The 21,263-nt window shown below is 36.7% G+C and overlaps 1 long non-coding RNA gene across 1 annotated transcript; it reads left to right on the top strand.

Moving 5' to 3' along the window:
- Positions 1 to 11,681: 11,681 nt before the first annotated feature.
- On the top strand, positions 11,682 to 13,631 carry LOC134736226 (uncharacterized). Its single transcript, XR_010120120.1, has 2 exons — positions 11,682 to 11,985; positions 13,564 to 13,631. It is a non-coding gene; the product is annotated as an uncharacterized lncRNA (long non-coding RNA).
- The last annotated feature ends 7,632 nt before the right edge of the window (positions 13,632 to 21,263 follow it).

The following is a 21,263-nucleotide window of genomic DNA, read 5'->3' on the forward strand; positions in this document are numbered from 1 at the left end:
CAACTGCAGAATACGCATTCTATTTAATAGTGCATGGAACTTTCTCCAAGATAGACCATATCATGGGCCATAAAACAAGCCCCAATAAATTTAAGAAAACTTAAATTATATCAAACACTTTATCAGACCACAGTGGAATAAAACTGGAAGTCAACTCTAAAAGGAACATTCAAAACCATGCAAATACATGGAAATTAACCTGTTCCTGAATGAGCACTGGGTCAAAAATGAAATCAAGGCCAGGCGCCATGGCTCACGCCTGTAATCCCGGCACTTTGGAAGGCCGAGGCAGGTGGATCACCTGACGTTAGGAGTTCGAGACCAGCCTGGCCAACATGGTGAAACCCTGTCTCTACTAAAAATATAAAAACTAGCTGGGCGTGGTGGTAGGCACCTGTAATCCCAGCTACTCAGGAGGCTGAGGCAAGAGAATTGCTTGAACCCAGGAGAAGGAGGTTGCAGTGAGTCGACACGGTGCCACCGCACTCTGGCCTTGGTGACAGAGTGAGAATCCATCTTAAAAAAAAAAAAGAAAAGAAATCAAGATGGAAATTATAAAATTATTCAAACTGAACAAGAATAATGACAGAACCTATCAAAACCTCTGGGATGCAGCAAAGGCAGTGCTGAGAGGAAAGTTCATAGTCCTAAATGCATGCCTACCTCAAAAAATCTGAAAGAGCACAAACCGACATTCTAAGGTCACACCTCAAGAAACTAGAGAAACAAGAACAAACCAAATCATAACCCAGCAGAAGAAAGGAAATAACCAAGATCAGAGCAGAACTAAATGAAATTGAAATTTAAAAAAAATACAAAAGATCAATGGAACAAAAAACTGGTTCTTTGAAAAGATAAATAAAATTGATAGACCATTAGCAAGATTAACCAAGAAAAGAAGAGAAAAATCCAAAAAACCTCACTAAGAAACAAAACAGGAGGTATTACAACTGACACCACTGAAATACACAAGATCATTCAAATCAAGAACTCAACTCCTTTTACGATAGCTGCCAAAACAACAACAACAATAAAAACCAAAAAAACTTAGGAACATACTTAACCAGGGAGTCAAAAGACCTCTACAAGGACAACTACAAAACACTGTTGACAGAAATAATAGACAACACAAATAAATGGAAACACATCCCATGCTCATGGATGGGTAGAATCAATATTGTGAAAATGACCATCCTGCCAAAAGCAATCTACAAATCCGGTGCAATCCCCATCAAAATACCACCATCATTTTCACAGAATTAGAAAAAACAATTCTAAAATTCATGTGGAACCAAAAAAAGAGTCCACATAGCCAAAGCAAGACTAAGCAAAAAGAACAAATCTGGAGACATCATACTACCTGATTTCAAACTATCCTGTAAGGTCATAGTCACCAAAACAGCATGGCACTGGTATAAAAATAGGCACATAGACCCATGGAACAGAATAGAGAACCCAGAAATAAGCCCAAATACTTACATCCAACTGATTTTTGACAAAGCAAACAAAAACATAAAGTGGGGGAAAGGACACCCTTTTCAATAAATGGTACTGAGATAATTGGCAAGCCACATGTAGAAGAATGAAACTGGATCCTCATCTCTCACCTTGTACAAAAGTCAGCTCAAGATTGATTAAGGACTTAAACCTAAGACTTGAAACTATAAAAATTCTAGAAGATAACATTTGAAAAACCCTTCTAGACATTGACTTAGGCAAGGATTTCATGACCAAGAACCCAAAAGCAAATGCAGTAAAAACAAAGATAAATAGCTGGGACCTAACTAAACTAAAGCACTTTTGCATAGCAGAAGGAACACTCAGCAGAGTAAACAGACAACCCACAGTGTAGGAGAAAATCTTCACAATCTATACATCTGACAAAGGAATAATATTTAGAATCTACAATGAATTCAAACAAATCAGTAAGAAAAAAACAATCCCTTCAAAAAGTGGGCGAAGGATATGAACAGAGAATTCTCAAAAGAAGATATACAAATGGCCAACAAACATATGAAAAAATGCTTAACGTCACTAACAATCAGGGAAATGCAAATCTAAACCACAATGTTGTTTTACTCCTGCAAGAATGGCCATAATCAAAAAATAAAAAAACAGCAGATGTTGGCATGAATGCAGTGATCAGGGAACATTTCTCCACTGCTGATGGGAATGTAAACTAGTACAGCCACGTGGGAAAATGTATGGAGATTCCTTAAAGACCTAAAAGTAGAACTACCATTTGATCTAGCAATTCCACTACTGGGTATCTACCCCGAGGAAAAGAAGTCATTATTCACAAAAGATACTTGCAAATGCATGTTTATAGCAGCAAGATTCTCAATTGCAAAGTTGTGGAATCAACCCAAATGCCCATCAATCAACGAGTGGATAAAGAAACTGTGATATATACATATATGATGGAATACTATTCAGCCATAAAAATGAATGAATTAACAGCATTTCCAGTGACCTGGATGAGATTGGAGACTATTATTCTAAGTGAAGTAACTCAACAATGGAAAACCAAACATTGTATGTTCTAACTGATATGTGGGAGCTAAGCTAAGAGGATGCAAAGGCATTAAAATGATACAATGGACTTTGGGGACTTGCGGGGAAGAGTGAGAGGGGGCGAGGGATAAAAGACTGCAAATATAGTGCAGTGTGTACTGCTTGGGTGATGAGTGCACCAAAATCTCACAAATCACCACTAAAGAACTTACTCATGTAACCAAATACCACCTGTACCCCAATAACTTCTGGAAAAAAATAAAAAATAATAATAAAATCATATAGAGCAAACAAAAAAAAGATTATGTAGGTTGAATAAATAAAATAAAAAAGGATACAAAAAATACACAGAGCCTTAAGAGACCTGCGGGATATCATCAAGTACACCAAGATACATATAATGGGACTCTCAGAAGGACAGAAGAAAGAAGAAGGCGGAAAAGACATTGCAAAAAAGGAATATCCAGAAAGAATAAATAGCGGCTAAAATTTCCAAATTTGATGAGAAACATTAATCTACACATTCAAAAAGTTCAATAAACTCCAAGTAGGATAAACTAAAAATAATTCACATCTAGATACATCATTATCATACTGCTGAACGTCAAAAACCATCTTGGAAGCAGCAAGAGAAAAGTGACTTACTGCTTACAAGCTACCCTCAATAAGCTGATTTCTTATTAGAAATCATGGAGGCTAGAAAGTAATGGAATAACATATTCAAAGGATTGAAAGGTAAAAACAAGCAAATAAAAACCCCCAAACCCTCTCAGTCATAAATTCTATATCCAGAAAAAATATTTTTCAAATATAAAGGAGAAATTAGAGATTTTCAGGTAATAAATAAACCAATTTATCACTAGCAGACATGCCATATGGGAAATATTAATGGGAATATTTCAGGCTGAAATGAAAGAACACTAGACAGAAATTAAAATCAATATGAAGAATTAAAGAGTACTAATAAAGTTAACACATAGTAAATATAAAAAAGCAGTATAAATGGATTTTGTTGTAACACCTTTTTTTTCTTATCTGACTTAAAAGACAGTTACGTAGAGCAGAAGTTGTAAATCTATGTTTGTGGGCATACGATGCATAAACATGTAAACTGTGACAATACAAGTTTTTGTATACTGTATTAGTCTGCTTGGGCACCCATAACAGAATACCACAGACTGGTGACTTAAACAAAAAAAATTATTTTCTCACAGTTCTGGAGGCTGGAAGTCCAAGATCAAGATGTCGTCAGGGTTGGTTTCTGGTGAGCTCTCTTTTTCTGGTTTGTGGACGCTATCTTCTCACTGTGTCCTCGCATTGTCTTTCCTTTGTGCAAAAACAATGAGAGAGATGTTTCTGTGGTCTTGTCCTCTTCTTTAAGGGCACAAGTTATATCAAATTAAAGCCCAACTCTTATGACCTCATTTAACTTTACTCCTTAAAGATCCTGTCTCCAATTACAGTCACATTAGGGGTTAGGGCTTCAATATTTGAATTTTGGGGGGAACATAATTCAGTGCATAATATATACTACTGAAAATAAGTTGCTATAAGCATACTCTAGATTGTTATAAATTAAGGTGTTAATCGAAATCCCAGGTCAGTCATTAAGAAAATAACTCAAAATGTATGGTAAAAGAAACAACAAGATAATTAAAATCACTAGAAAATAAATTTTTAACACAAAAGAAGTCAGTATGAAGGAATAAAAAAACAAAATCATCATCAAACATACAGTAGACAAATAACAAAATGGCAGATATAAATCCTAATTATCAGTAATTCTACTAAACATAACTGGATTAAATGCTCCAATTAAAAAACAGAGATTGGCAGAATGGATTTTTAAAATAACCAAACTATATGCTGCCCACAAAAGAAACACTGTAGTTGCAAAGACACAAAGGGGTTTAATGTAAAAGGGCAGAAAATTATTATCATTTTTTATTTTTGTTTCCTTGGAGCTTGACCTAAGCATGAAGTTTGATCTAAGGAAGAAAGCTTCTTGCCTAGTTTATTTACTTTCTGGAAGAGCCATTGATGTGACCTCTCTGTCTTCTGTAGAAGTCTAGCCAGAGTAGGAGAGTGGGCACAGTATCCTCCTAACATCCAGCCAGTGTAGGGCTTCTGGAAGGGTTTTGGGTGGGGGAGTTGGGGAAGGCCTGAGCCCCTGCCTTTCTCAGGCAAGCATGTAAAGTCTGTGAATCACTTCACTTTCCCATTGAGTTGTACCCACCTAACTACAATATGTTCCCCTGATAAGTAAGAATAATAAACAATCAGTATAGTTTGTAAAGTACTTCCCTAAATGAAATAATGCTGAAGGTTTCATATATGGTATCTCATTTAATCCACATAATGATCCTATGTAGTAGACACTGTTATTATTATATATATTTCTTTATGTGAACAAAGCAAGGCTCAGAGGAGAGGTCACTTGTCCAAAAGTTACAATTAGCAAGTGGCAAAGCTAGGGTTCAACCCAGGCAGACTAACTCCACAGTCAGTCTCCAGTGTTTGGGTTGACTGTAGCATGGAGTGCCTAGCTTTGTGTACACAAGGGGATCTTGGGACAGGCGAGGACTCTGAAATAACTTTGAAGCCCACAAAAGAGCTATTAGACCTGATAAATTCAGTGAAGTTACAGGATACAAGATCAATACACAAAAATTCATCTTTCCATACATTTTTAAGGAAGAATCTAAAAATGAAATTAAGAAAATCATTCTGTTTATGACAGTATAAAAAAAAGAATGAATGTAACAAAATAAGTTTAAGGATTCCACACTGAAATCTATGAAACATTGTTGAAAAAGTTAAAGAGCAGCTAAAGAAATGAAGCCATGCCATGTTCATGGATTGGAAGACTTACTATTGTAAACATGGTAACACTCCCTAAATGAATCCTCAGCAATGTAAAGGAATGAAAATTGATGCAAGCGGCAATGCAGTCTATGGTCATATCACCGTGAATGTGCTCAATCTAATCTGTTACATGAAACAACAGACTTACTTCAAAATAATGATGTCAGTGAAAAAAACCAGCATTTTGTTAACAAGTGCATACTGCATTAATCCATTTGTATAAAATTCTAGAAAATCTTTAGTGGCAGGGATCATGTCACTGGTTTCCTGAGGACGAGGGTCAGAGTAGAGAGGTGTTACAGAGGGGAATTTTAACAGGTCAAAAAGAAGAAATTTTAGGGCAATAGGTATATTTATTATTTGATTTTGTTGGTTTCATGGGTATGTATAGCTGTCAAAACTTATCAAATTGTATACTTTTAATACATGCAGTTTAGTATTTTCAACTGGAGTTAATTAAGCTACTAAAATAATTAGACAATAAATTTTCTAATTAAAAGATGGGCAAAAGATTTGAGCAGATGTTTCACCAAAGAGGAGATACGGGTGACAAATAAACACAAAAAATCCTAAACATCATTGGTCATTAGGAAAATTCAAACTAAAATCACAATGAAATATTACTATACACTTATAAAACTGCAAAAAAAGACAAAGCAAAGTGCTGACAAGAATAGAGAGTAACTGCGAGTTTCACACATCGTTGGGGTGGATGCAAAGTCATACAGCCACCTGGGGAAACAGTTTGGCAAATTCTTATAAAGTTATACATGCACTTACTATTCAGATTTTCAGATTTTCACTCCTAGATTTCCTAGAAAATTCAGATTTTCACTCCTAGATATTTACCCCAAAGAAATGGAAACATAAGGCCACACAAAGACATGTAGGTTGTTTATAACAAACTCAAACCTAGATCCATCCCAAATGCCTGTCAAATGGATATTGGAGAAACAAACCATGGTACATCCATACAACGGACTCCTCAACAATAAAAAGAAACAACTACTGATAAATACAACATGGGTGCATCTCAAAAGCATCTTGCTAAAAGAAATAAGCAAGATACAAAAAGGTTACATGTTGTATGATTCCACTCAATTTGGAAAAAACAAAGCCATAGGTAAAAAGCAGCAAATCAGTGGTTGACAGGGGTGCGGATGTTGGGAAAATTGGCTACAAAGGGCCCATGGAAACATTCTGTGGTGATGAAACATTCCGTATCTTAAATACATTTGTCAAAATCTCCAAGCACTGAACGTAAAAAAGCTGACTTTTACCATGTGAAAATTACCCTTTAATAAACCTGATGTTTTAAAAAATCCACGTCATCCTTGATTTTTAAAAACTCAATAAAACAGGGTTAAATAATTTCTTAATATGATAAAATATGTATATGTGAGCACTAGAGTATCATTCTTTACTGCAAAACCACAGGAGAATTCCTCCTAAAAACATAAAGAAGTTGTCCATAATCATTACTATTATTTAACATTATGCTAGAAGTACTAGTCAACACAATTGGAATAGAAAAAAATAGAGGTACTAAGTTGGAAACAAGGTGGAAAACAAAATCAGCATTTTAAAATGCTTGGCAATAACCTGGAATAACCCCAAGAAAATCAACTGAATAAAAGTGTTAATGAAAAAAAAAACAGTGGGGATATGTAATCGATATGGATAAATCAATGTTTTTTGTAAATATAAACAATAAGCACTTGGAGTATAAGATAGAAGAAGGGATCTTTACAATAGCATTTACAATAGCAGCACGATAAGATAAAATGCCTTGAAAGAGAATTAACAGGAAAAGTCCAAGACATATTAAGAAAACTGTAAAATTAACTAATGATAGTAAAATTTAACAAACAGAAAGACATGAATGTTCTAGACTGGGGGGATCCAACATTGCAAAGATGTCAATTTCTCTAACTTAATTTAGAAAATTAATATAATCCCAGTAAAATTATAATTTTTTTAAAAAAGCTAAAGATAATTTTTTAAAATTAGGCAAAAATCAACAACAATATTTAGAGAAATTCTGAAAAAGAAAAGCAAGGAAGAATCTACTTGATTTCAAACATACTATAAATCCTTAATAATGAAAAGTGCATGGCACCAACTCATGAAGAAACCAATGTACTTATGGGGAAACAGAGAAAGTTTAGGAATAGAATCAAATATATACAACAAAAGTGGTACCTCAACTCAGAGAGAAAGAGAGTATACAATTAAAGTTGTTGAAACAATTGGATCTACATACCATACCTCAAAAAGGATACATTCCAAATGGGTCAAGATTTAAATGAAAAACATGAAGTCATAAAAATACTGAAAGAAAACATGGAAAGATTCCATTTGAGGCTTGGATAGGAAAAAGCCTATTTAAATATAACTCAAAATTCAAAATTTAAAAAAATGTTATACTTGACTACATAAAATTAAAAGAAAATTTTAGCATGAAGGCATACCATTAAACAAAGATAAATATAAATGTTAAACTGAATTTAAATACTTGCAATGAATAGCAAGAAAAAGAGCTTATCTCCCAATATGGAAAGAGCTCCTAGAGTTTGATAAAACCCAATATTAAAATGGCAAAAAATATAAAGGGCAATTCAAAGTATTTTTTAAATATGTGAAACTACTCATAGGTGAAATGCGATTTAAAAGCTACATTAAGATACTATTTTTCACCTATCAGATTGTTACGTATCCAAAAGTATGATACAATCTGTTCCTGAGGCTATAGGGAAAGAGTCACTTTCATACATTGCTGATGGGAATATAAATTGTTACAACCCCTAGGGAGGGCAATTTGGTAATATCTATTAAGATTACAAATGCATATACCCTTTGACCCAGCTATTTCACTTCTGGGAATGTATCCTAGAGTTATCCTAGGACACATGCAAAATGATATACCTGAATATCTATTGCAGCATTGTTAATAATAGCAAAAGATTGGAAGCAACCCAAAACTTCCATCAATAGGAGGCAGTTTTTTCATTTCATTAAGCTTGCTTTTACGAATTCACAGTGGAAAAAAAAAAAATTAGCCTCTGCTCCTAAACCCAGACTGAAGCTGGCCTAAACCATCTATGCCATTTCTCCTTCCCCTGGTCTAACCCTTTAGACCTTCCAAGGCAGTGAAGATCCCCCAGGTGGGAGATGGCCTTGGGCCATCTCTAGGACATAAACTTAAGTTTGGGATGGACAGAAGAGGGAGCAATACAAACCACTCTATCCCCTGCTGACTACAAAATCAAAGCTTCTCTTTACTGAAGTGACAGTGACGGAGAGAAGAGGGTAGTGGGTGAACTTTCCCTAGGTATAGAATGAACCGCTACTAATTGTCATTTTAATCTTGGTCATCATTTAATTAATTAGGGAAAGATACAAATAATACTGCATAAGACTTACCGTTGCCTATTTCAGTAAAGTGGTCCCTTTTCCTAAAATTATACAACTAGGATGGTATTTTCCCCAGATACTAATGTTAATAAGCACTTTATGATACCACAAACAAGGCAGTAATATTTACCCTCTGACAGCTACCTAATCTCAGATAAAATATCTAGAAGATATAGTTTCCTATATCGTCTAGGTATAGGTGAAGTTGAGTGAAGTTGTCCAAATTAAGACTATAAAATGATGGAAAATGTTAAAGTTAGATGTTCTTCTCCATTTTTGCATTTACCTATATTTCTTTTTAAGAATCACATGATTTTGGTCAAATGTGGTGTTGCTGATTTGTGGCTGTGGTTGTTTGTCTCCTTGCCTTGAGTTTGTTTTTTGGTAAATATAAATTCTTCAAAAGCTATTCAGAGAAAAAGAAGTGGAATCCTGCTAGACAGTAGATAGTAAGAATTCCGTGGGATGGTCATGGTTAAATAGAAACCACTTTGTGTAAAAAGGCTAATTTTAAGTGGGTCAATCTGTATTAGTTGCACCACTTGAAACACTGAAGATACATTTTAGTGTATCTTGTGTTTGGGGAGCTTTTGGGAACACACTATATTTATACTCTATTAAACTAGGTCAGCTTCTTTGTTGGGACAATCCCAGAGGGAGCTATACATTTCACCTGAAGATAGCAAGAAGAGTTCTGGTATTTTACTGGTTTGTCTATCCTAACTCATGCTACTGAAGTCAAATCTAGTAATGTCCTATGTCCCAGTGAGTAAACAGTGTCTCCTTCATTTACAAATATTTATTTAGTGTCTAGTCTGAGTTATTTGTTGTGCTAGGTGTGGGAAATATCAATTTCTGCTGTCAAGGAGACTGCTCTCTAAAAGGATGGTAAGACACATTCATGCATATCTATAGAAAGAGCAGAAAGATAAGCAAGGCTTAAGGCTGCTGAGTTTATGGTACAGGCATATTAACTAAGAGTTAATATATATAGTTTATACATATATATTTATATTTATATATATATATAACTGTCCTATATAGACAGTTAGAAAGTGAGACGCTCTAGAGAGCTTACAGTACTAGATAGAACTTTGTTTAGTTTTCGGTGGTAGAAAATGAAGCTCTCTTTCTAGAAAAGAGGAGTCCTGAATCATACATAGTGTTTTTTTCTTCTGATGAATACAATTACATAAACAAGATGTGATTTTTGATATTTTTCAGCACATTTTAACTTAAAAATGATTTTAAAGAATTTATGTAAGTAAAAATATGTGTTAATTATGAGAACATCAAAACTATAGTGATTAACGAACATTTCCATGTAGTAAAGTATGGCTGCAGATGAAGGACGTCACAGCCCACTATTTCATGTGGCATCTAGTCTCATACATTCAGAGAATAATATTGAATTCTGGTTTTGAGTTCTAATTAGAGCACTAACAAGATAGTATTCATTAGAAGAAGACAAAGTGTCTAAAAATCAGGCTATAGAAAGTACAGCTAGATTGGAAGAATAAATCCTGTTTTATAGAAGTTTAGGGTGACTATAATTAACAACAATTTATTATATATTTTCAAATAGCTAGAAAAGAGAATTTAGAATGTTCCCAACATAAAGGAATGATAAATGTTTGAGGTGATGGATATGCTACTGATATGATCATTACACATTGTATACCTGTGTCAAAATATCACACTGTACTCCATAAATATGTATGATTGTTATTAATATGTATCAACTAAAAATAAAAGAAAAACATTGCCATTCAAGGTACTAAAATTTTTAAAAGAATGTCAATTCAAATGGGTTATTCACCTTTGAAAAGAGGTGACTATAGTTTATAATAATATATATTTCAAAATAGCTAGAAGACAATAATTGGAATGTTTTTAGCATAAAGACAAACATTTAACGTGATGGATATCCCAATTACACCAATTCGATCTTTACAAATCGCATGAATGTATCAAATTATCACATGTACCTTCCCCTTCCCCCCACCAAAAAAAAAAACAAAAAGAAAAGGGAAGGCTTAGAACCAGTGATAGCTATCTTCGAATATTTGTGATAGATCAGTATTATTTATTGTTATTCCAGAGACCAGAAATAGGAAAATCATAGGTGAAAGTTCCAAAAAAGCAATTTTCAGCTTATGTGGAATGACTAACTGACAATTACAGCTGTCCAAGAACAGGATAGGGCGTTTTGTTTATTTGTTAGCAACCTACATGGCAATTGAATGGCATTCGATTAGAGATGCTGAGATGCAATGCCTTTCGAACTTTAAGGTGCATTTGAGTCACCTGGGGTCTTATAAAATGCTGTTGGCCACCAAATATAGTTTGAGTACCAAGTATATAGAACATTTTCCTTCGCTATCTAGACAATTTTGGATAAGAGAAATTTTTAATTTCCCTCATCTTGAAAAGCCTGTTATATTCTATTGTTTATTTGAGTCCCAATGCAAGGTATTTGCTGGATGCTGTGGAAATAAATGAAAGTCAGGGTCCCTGAGATACTGTAGCATATTTCAGAAACAAGAGAATGCATAGCACATTTGAAGAATATTGACCTGATTGACAGAAATTTTTCTGGTAGGAGAAGTGTTGTAGAAACAGGCTTTGAAAAGGCAGAGTTTCCACTGTGAATATAAAATTAAGTACTTCAGACATCATCCTGGGGGTAAAGGTATGCCAGTTCAGATTTGCCTTCTTCTATAAGTAATATACCCCCAGGATAGTGGCTTAAACACACAAATGTTTATTATTCTATGTAAATAAAAGAGGCACAGAATTAAGCTGTTCAGGGTTGTATGACAACCCCATAAAGTCATCAGGGACTTGGTCTCTTTCTATCTTTCTGTTTCAGTCATCTTCCTTGCTGTCTTCCATCCTCAAGATTATTTTAAGATTCAAGACAGCTACTGGAGCTCCAGCAATTTTATCCCATTCCAGGCTTGGGAAGGAAGATGAAGAAATTGCTTCTTTCTTTTGAAGAAAACAACTCAAAAGACAACTGCTGTTTACATCTCACTGGCTAGAACTTGATCACATGACTGAATACAACTGCAAGGGGACCTGGGAAAGATTATTGTCTCAGCTATGCACATTGTCCAGGGTTCTGTTTTTAAGGAATAATAAGTGGATTGATGAACACTGGAAGTCACCTAGCAGTCTTTACCACAAATGGTAAGTCCATTGTTTCTGAATTGGAAGGGGACACTGGCAGGGGACCGTTTTTGAAAGATAAGTATGGAGGTAATACAAAGACTGAAAGTAAACATTGGGAGATGTAGTCAAGATGACTAATTTCTAGATATAAAGGAATTCCAGGGATGTTGGACTAAACAAGAGTAGTAAGAGATTAAGTGAAGAGAGGGAACTATAGAATGGCCTTTACAAAGTTATGATTGACAAGACTTGGTAACTTGACCTGGGTAGGAAAAGACAGGGAGGAACCTAGACTACCCAAGAGGTTTACAACCTGGGTGACTTGGAAAGATGATGAAACCCATAGCAGAAAAAGAAATGGCACAAAGAAAGGTGACTTGTTGAGGAAGAAGACGAGTTTTGTTTTAGATATACTGGGTTTGCTGTGATGGGGGAACATCCCAGGGGATAGGCAGAACTGTCTGAACACTTCATGGTTAAGACTATAAGACAGTGTATACTGCTCAGGTGATGGGTGCACCAACATCTCACAGATCACCACTAAAAGAACTTACTCATGTAACCAAACACCACCTGTTCCCCAATAGCCTATGGAAATAATTTAAAAAGAAAGAAAGAAAAGAAAAGAAAAGAAAAGAAAAGAAAAGAAAAGAAAAGAAAAGAAAAGAAAAGAAAGGAAGGAGGGAGGGAAAGAAAGAAAGAAAGAAAAATGAAAGAAAGAAAGAAAAGAAAAGGAAAGAAAGAAAAGAAAAGGAAGGAAGGAGGGAAAGAAAGAAAGAAAGAGAAAGGAAAAAAAAGAAAGAAAAGGAAAGGAAAGAAAGAAAAGAAAGAAAGAAAGAAAGAAAGAAAGAAAGAAAGAAAGAAAGAAAGAAAGAAAGAAAGAAAGAGAAAGAAAAAGACTTTAGCTTAGGAGACAACTGAGTGTGGAGGGGATGGCTTTTGAGGTTATTCACATATTCCACACTTCCACTTAAGTGTCTAATAGTCATCTCACACTTTATGTTTCCAAATAGAACTCTCAGCCACCTTTACCCCACTCTAGTTATTGAAGACCCAGAGAGTGCTGGTCTGTTTTCATAATGATCTCAACCAAACACCAGTACATAGGCAAATTCTCTGCTGAAAATGAGTTAGGATAATACTCTAAAGCCAAATACAAATTATTTGATATCATGTTCTCTTTGAGAATATTCCTCTCTGAATTTTGAGTTATTTTCTATAATCATCTTTGGATGCCTTCAAGTTCAGTTTAGCCATCTGCTTCAAGGGAATGATAACCCATGAAACCAAGGTGTCCCAGTTCAGCCAGCTTCCATAGCACTCTCCTCGGAGATAGGCTGAACTTTCCAAATACCAATTCTATATGAATCTGTTAATTGGATTATAGACAAAGTTTCCTATCTTTTCTCTGGGCTAAGAATCTGATTTTCCCTTGACAATATATTCCTAATGCCACAGGTCAAGGCTTTTATTAAGCCATTCTGAACTTGCCTTCAAGTGTTTAATGAAAGGTCCCTGGAGCATGGCTTTGACCTTAGCCTGAGTTGCATTTTCTTTAATTGGATTGTATTTTGCTCCCTTCCTTTGTTTCTCTAGGTTCCAACCAGAGAAGGAAGCCAATTGAACTCCTGGGATATATTAATTACATGTTTTATTCGACCATGTTTTGGTTTTCCATTATGTTCTTGTCATCTTTTTATTGTTCTATACCACAAAACATCACATGGACTAACTCTCTGGGAGTTTCTTATTTGCATTTAGTGAGGAGAGGACAACCTACACCAAGTGGGTGGGGAAATTCCTGTGATATCAAGTTATAAGGCAGGGAGTTCCCTTTCCACATTCGTAAAGCTACCCCAAGCTCAGGACACCCCCCCAGTCAAATGGGTAAATGCTAGACAATTTCCTGTGGGAGACCTGGCCTTCTTGGAAGGAACTGAAATCTGCTGCTAAACAAGAAACCTAGAAATGTTTTGAAAATCTAAACATGAGATAAAAATAGAAGAGAGCTTTCTTATTAATAATGGCACACAGATATACAGACCTTTGTGGTTAACAAACTGTTCACACTTGATTCTCCTAATTGTCCTTAAGATAGTCATGGTGAGTGCTATATTCGTGTTACAGAGGAGAGCATGATACTGACAGAGCTTGGTGACTTGCTCAAAGCCACACAGTCTATTCTGCAGCAGAGCTGGGACAAGTCTTATGCTATTTACACTGCTTTCTTTCCAGTTATCTATAGTAAAATCATCAACCAGAGTTTGCTGACCTATCAGGTGGCACAGTACAGACCACTCTAAGCTGTGGTTGTCAAGGGTGTTAGATCCACAGAATTAAATTGCATACCTGTGAACACTTTTCAAAAGAAGACATACATGCAGCCAACAATCACGAAAAAAAGCTGAACATCACTGATTAATAAAGAAATGCAAATCAAAACCACAATGAGATACCATCTCACACCAGTCAGAAGGGCTATTATTAAAAAATCAAAGAATAACAGATGCTGGTGAGGTTGCAGAGAAAAATGAAAACTTATACACTGTTGATGGTGTATAAATTAGTTGAACCATTGAGGAAGACAGTGTGGCAATTCTTCAAAGACATAAAAACCGAAATACCACTCAACCCAGCAATCCCATTACTGAGTATATACCCAAAGGAACATACATTGTTCTATCATAAAAACACACGCATGCATATGTTTGTTGCAGAACTACTCACAATAGCAAAGACATGGAATCAACCTAAGTTACCACTGACAGTAGACTGGATAAAGAAAATGTGGTATGTATACACCACGGAACACTATGCAGCCACAAAAAAGAACAAGATCATGACCTTTTCAGAAACACAGATGGAGCTAGAGGCCATTATCCTTAGCAAACTAATGCAGGAACAGAAAACCAAATACCACGTGTTCTCACTTATAAGAGGGAGATAAATGATGAGAATTCATGGACACACAAAGGGGAACAAAACATACAGGGGCCTACTGGAGTGTGGATCAGGAAAAATAACTAATGGGTACTACAGTTAATACTTGGGTAATGAATTTATCTGTACAACAAAACCCATGACACAAGTTTACCTATATAACAAACATGCGCAAGTAACAGAGAACTTAAAATAAAAGTTAAATTTAAAAAAATTGCATGTCTGAATCCATTTTCTTTCCCTCACTTACACAAACAGCATTTTTCCCTTACCTCCAAAATCACTCTAGTATATACTGATACTTCACCAAACTACTCTTCACTCCGCAAATAGACCATGCCTTCTATATATGGCTACCACTTTATTCATATTGTTCTTTTCACTGGATTGCTCCTTCCACACCCTATCTGTCCTAAAGCCTCTTTTGCTTCTCTGTGTGCTTTACAGTTTGTTGCTTTTTCCTTACAACACTCATAGTATAATGTTTAATCATGAATTTGTGTAATTGAGATAATGGATCTAAAAAGCTGGTACAGAGTCAAGGACATTGTGTGTGTTCAGTAAGTGTTAGCTATGATGATGATGATGATAAAGATGAGGATAATGATGTATTTTCTATTAGTCTCCTAACTAAAGGTTTTGTATTTAGCACAACACATGTCACATGGTAAGAAATCAGATGTTTTTATTTAATTTTGGGGTTATTTATAATGGTAGTTTACAGATAGAAATGAAGGCAATCTTTATATTAGTCTATAATGGGAAATGACAGCATAGATATAAAACCATAACAATGATAATTTTAAAATAGTGTAGCTGAATCACAAACATAGCATGTATGAGTTTGAAACAACCTTAGCGTCTAGTCGAGTGGTTTTTAAAGTATGGGGCCCCAACTAGTAGCAGCACCTTGGAACTTGTTAGAGATGGAAACTCCAACCCTATTCAATATTTATTGAATCAGGAACTCTGGGAATAGGATCTAGAAATATGTGTTTCTGCAAGTCCTCCAGGTGATTGTGATAAAATTGGAGAATGATTGATCTAGTTCAATCATCATCTAGCTTAACACTTGAGAAAAAGGAAGGCATGGAGGTCAAGTGAGTCTGCCAAAGTCACATACTTGTTAATGGCAGACATGAGGCCAGAGTTGTGATCATAGGACTACATTGCCTTTATATTTCTCCTCATTGCTTTAAAAAAAATTCTTACTGTGTTTCTTTATTCAGTTAATAGCAATATAATTATATTAAAAGTTTTGCTGTAGCCAGCAATACACACTATCATAGCAGAAAGCCTTAGAACCTGTATTCTGGCTTGTCCAATTACAGTCTGTACAGCTATCTGAGGCAGCCCTTCAGAAGGAAACCTGTGGTGCCGAGTGCAGTCAATTGGTGGCCTCAGCTGCAGCATCTCTGGGACCTGCCTCAAGATGAGAGCTAAAAACGTGGGCTCCTGGCCAGTGCCTGAGCATGGCAGGGGTCCTAGGGCCTGGCCATTTCTATGCAATGTGAGACTCCTCCCACTGTCCATCTGTCCTGGGGAGCTCCTACTGGGCTAGCAGCAACTCTCAGGGCTGCTCATCACCGAGGCTGGCTCTTCTTTTCCTCCATCCTTTCACACTGCCAGAGTTACACCATGGGCCGAAGGCTTTCTGTGTCTTACTTTGCTCTCTCCTGTGTGTTTTTCAGAGAGGTTGGCCCTATTAAATCTCTTCTACTTCTAACTGTACCGTGGCTCCTGATTCCAGGATGACCTGAAGTGACACACTACTCTCTTTGAGCCTCAGTTTCTAGATGAGTAAAACGAGGTTTCAGGAGTTCATTGCTAATACAGAACTGGGAAATGATAAATGGTTGCTCTATTATTAGTAGCAGCAAAAGCATCAGCATCACAAGGTCATTATGCTGATGGAAGACGTTGGTGTAAGTGTACGTGTCGGAGACACCTGTTGCTTATGGAACATCCAAGTGACCACCCATGCCTCCAGCCCAGGTGGAGCCATGTGACAAATTCTGGCCAATATGCTATGAGCAGAAGTGATACATTTCCAATTCAGTCAAAAACACGAAAGAATAAATGTCTCCTAAGGCTGGCACAGCAAACCCCAAAGGCATGTGTTTACAATGATGGAGGCTTCATCAGCCTGTGATCTGTGAGCTAATGCAGACAGAACCCAGCCCCCAGCTCACTCACATTGAAAATGGCTCACAACAAGAAATAAAGCTTTAGTGTGTTAAGCACTGGGATTTCAGGATTAATTTGTTACCACAGCCTAAACTATCCTATCCTAACTAAAACAATGTGTTTGGTAACATAGACAGCACAATGAAAAAAAATACATTTTCATTTTTAACTGTTCATTTTCAGGCATTCTTTTTGGTTGTACTTGGAAGAAAACATATCACCATAGAGAAAAGATGAAGATATAATTCAGAGACAGAAGAACAATGGAACTTGACTTAGAAATAAAATCCTATATATGGTTTGCATACATAATTCAGAGAGAGAAGAACAATGGAACTTGACTTAAAGTCCAAATCTCATGTTAAAACCTCCTGTATCTCCTGATACAGGAGGTTTTGCTATATTAGAAATAAAATAATCCCGGCCAGGTGCTGTGGCTCATGCCTGTAATCCCAGCCCTTTGGGAGGCCAAGGCGGGCGGATCACAAGATCAGGAGATTGAGACCATCCTGGCTAACATGGTGAAACCTCGACTCTACTAAAAATACAAAAAATTAGCCAGGCATCGTGGTGGGCACCTGTAGTCCCAGCTACTTGGGAGGCTGAGGCAGGAGAATGGCGTAAACCCTGGAGGTGGAACTTGCAGTGAGCCAAGATCGCACCACTGCACCCCAGCCTGGGCAACAGAGCAAGACTCTGTCAAAAAAAAAAAAAAAAAGAAAAGAAAAGAAAAGAAAAAAAGTAATCCCTAGTGTTAGAGGTGGGCCCTGGTGGAGGTGTTTGGACCATGAGGATGAATCCTTTATGAATATGATCACCATCCCCTTGGCAGTGATTGAGTTGACGCCAGATCTGGTTGTTTAAAAGAGCATGATACCTTCCCCATCTTTTGCTCCAGCTCTTACTGTGGGATGCACCTGCTCTTCCTTTGCCTTCCATCATGATCGCAAGCTTCCTGAGGCCCTCACCATAAGCTGATACCAGAGCCACACTTGTACAGCCTGCAGAACCATGAGCCAATTAAATGTCTTTTCTTGATAAATTAACCAGCCTCAAGTATTTCTTTATGGTGATGCACAAACAGGTGAGCATAATCCTCAACTTTAAGATAGAAAAATGTAGTCGTTTTGCAAAATTCAACAGCCCTTCAGGATAAAAACTCTCAATAAACTAGGTATTGATGGGATGTATCTCAAAATAATAAGAGCTATTTATGACAAACCCACAGCCAATATCATACTGAATGGGCAAAAACTGGAAGCATTCCCTTTGAAAACTGGCACAAGACAGGGATGCCCTCTCTCACCACTCCTATTCAACATAGTGTTGGACGTTCTGGCCAGGGCAATCAGGCAGGAGAAAGAAATAAAGGGTACTCAATTAGGAAAAAAGGAAGTCAAATTTTTCCTGTTTGCAGATGACATGATTCGATATTTAGAAAACCCCATCGTCTGAGCCCAAAATCTCCTTAAGCTGATAAGGAACTTCAGCAAAGTCTCAGGATACAAAATCAATGTGCAAAAATCACAAGCATTCCTATACACCAACAACAGACAAACAGAGAGCCACTCACAATTGCTTCAAAGAGAATAAAATACCTAGGGATCCAACTTACAAGAGATGTGAAGGACCTCTCCAAGGAGAACTACAAACCACTGCTCAATGAAATAAAATAGGACACAAACAAATGGAAGAACATCCCATGCTCATGGATAGGAAGAATCAATATTGTGAAAATGGCCATACTGCCCAAGGTAATTTACAGATTCAATGCCACCCCCATCAAGCTACCAATGACTTTCTTCACAGAATTGGAAAAAACTGCTTTAAAGTTCATATGGAACCGAAAAAGAGCCTGCATTGCCAAGACAATCCTAAGCAAAAAGAACAAAGCTGGAGGCATCACACTACCTGACTGCAAACTATACTACAAGGCTACAGTAACCAAAACAGCATGGTACTGGTACCAAAACAGAGATATAGACCAATAGAATAGAACAGAGCCCTCAGAAATAACACCACACATCTACAACCATCTGATCTTTGACAAACCTGACAAAAACAAGAAATAGGGAAAGGATTCTCCATTTAATAAATGGTGCTGGGAAAACTGGCTAGCCATGTGTAGAAAGCTGAAACTGGATCCCTTCCTTACACCTTATACAAAAATTAATTCAAGATGGATTAAAGACTTAAATATTAGACCTAAAACCATAAAAACCCTCAAAGAAAACCTAGGCAATACCATTCTGGACATAGGCATGGGCAAGGACTTCATGACTAAAACACCAAAAACAATGACGACAAAAGCCAAAATTGACAAATGGGATCTAATTAAACTAAAGAGCTTCTGCACAGCAAAAGAAACTACCATCAGAGTGAACAGGCAACCTACAGAATGGGAGAAAATTTTTGCAGTCTACCCATCTGACAAAGGGCTAATTCCTAGAATCTACAAAGAGCTTAAACACATTTACGAGAAAAAAATCAAACAACCCCATCAAAAACTGGGCAAAGGATATGAACAGACACTTCTCAAAAGAAGACATTTATGCAGTCAACAGATACATGAAAAAATGCTCATCATCACTGGCCATCAGAGAAATGCAAATCAAAACCACAATGAGATACCATCTCACACCAGTTAGAATGGCGATCATTAAAGTCAGGAAACAACAGGTACTGGAGAGGATGTGGGGAAATAGGAACACTTTTACACTGTTGGTGGGACTGTAAACTAGTTCAACCATTGTGGAAGACAGTGTGGTAATTCCTCAAGGATCTAGAACTGGAAATACCATTTGACCTAGCCATCCCATTACTGGGTATATACCCAAAGGATTATAAATCATGCTGCTATAAAGACACATGCACATATATGTTTTTTGCAGCACTATTAACAATAGCAAAGACTTGGAACCAACCCAAATGTCCATCAATGATAGACTGGATTAAGAAAATGTGGCACATATATACCATGGAATACTATGATGAGTTCATGTCCTTTGTAGGGACATGGATGAAGCTGGAAACCATCATTGTGAGCAAACTATTGCAAGGACAGAAAACCAAACATCACATGTTCTCACTCATAGGTGGGAATTGAACAGTGAGAACACTTGGACACAGGGTGGGGAACATCACACACCGGGGCCTGTCATGGGGTGAGGGGAGGGGGAGGGATAGCATTAGGAGAAATATCCAATGTAAATGACGAGTTAATGGGTGCAGCACACCAACACGGCACATGTATACATATGTAACAAACCTGCACATTGTGCACATGTACCCTAGAACTTAAAGTAAAATAATAAAAAAAGGAGTCATTTTGAGGGGAAGGATAAGTTAGACAAGTCATATCCCTCCATGAACTACATAATCAAATTATACAGTGGAAGGTAGTTTTTTTTCTACATTAATTTGCTTTAGGGTGACTAATCAGTATTATTCAGATTCTTTATTTTTCTAGTGCAATAAAGCTAGAACAGAACATATCTAAAGTGAGGCTGCTGTCTGTGTAACTGGCTTGTACTCACTGGGGATGGCTCAGTATGCAGCTATTGAGAAGACCAGCTTGTGCTGGCCTTTTTGATCGCTGGAATGCAAGTCAGCTGGTGATTTAGCTCTTCTAGTCCTTAGAAGATGACCAGCCTCCAAGTGGGGCTGGCAATGGCCAGTCAGTCAGAATAGGGAAGAGTGAAAAAGTTGAAACAGGTCTGGGCAAGGGACAGATTTCAAGCCTGGATGACGTTTGAAATTTCATTGCAATCAGACAAATGGCAATTAGCAGAATATGTCCATGTGCTGCCTTTCCAGGGATAAGATTTCAACCGGAAATACCTTGGAGGAAGCCAATATTTTGGATTTGGAAGTAGGGAAGGAATGCTTCTCTGACTCTTTGGACAGAGACAGAATCAAAACATAGAACTTGGAGCTTCTACCTGACACAACCTAGAAAAGTATTTTATATAGCTACTACCTTTTAACTACTCTTGGGTGCTCATAACTTAACACTGGAGCAAGTGATACTAGGTCACTCACTTTGTGGTTTGCCATAAATTAAGGAATGGTGCAGCTATCCTTATGGCAAAAGTGGAGAAGGGGTGAGTTCAAGGGCTCTGAAAGAAAACTACTCCAGGAAGAAATCTCCAACTGAAACAGAGATGTAG

Source organism: Symphalangus syndactylus, chromosome 3 (genome assembly GCF_028878055.3).
Source record: "Symphalangus syndactylus isolate Jambi chromosome 3, NHGRI_mSymSyn1-v2.1_pri, whole genome shotgun sequence".
In the NCBI taxonomy this organism is placed as follows: Eukaryota; Metazoa; Chordata; class Mammalia; order Primates; family Hylobatidae; genus Symphalangus; species Symphalangus syndactylus.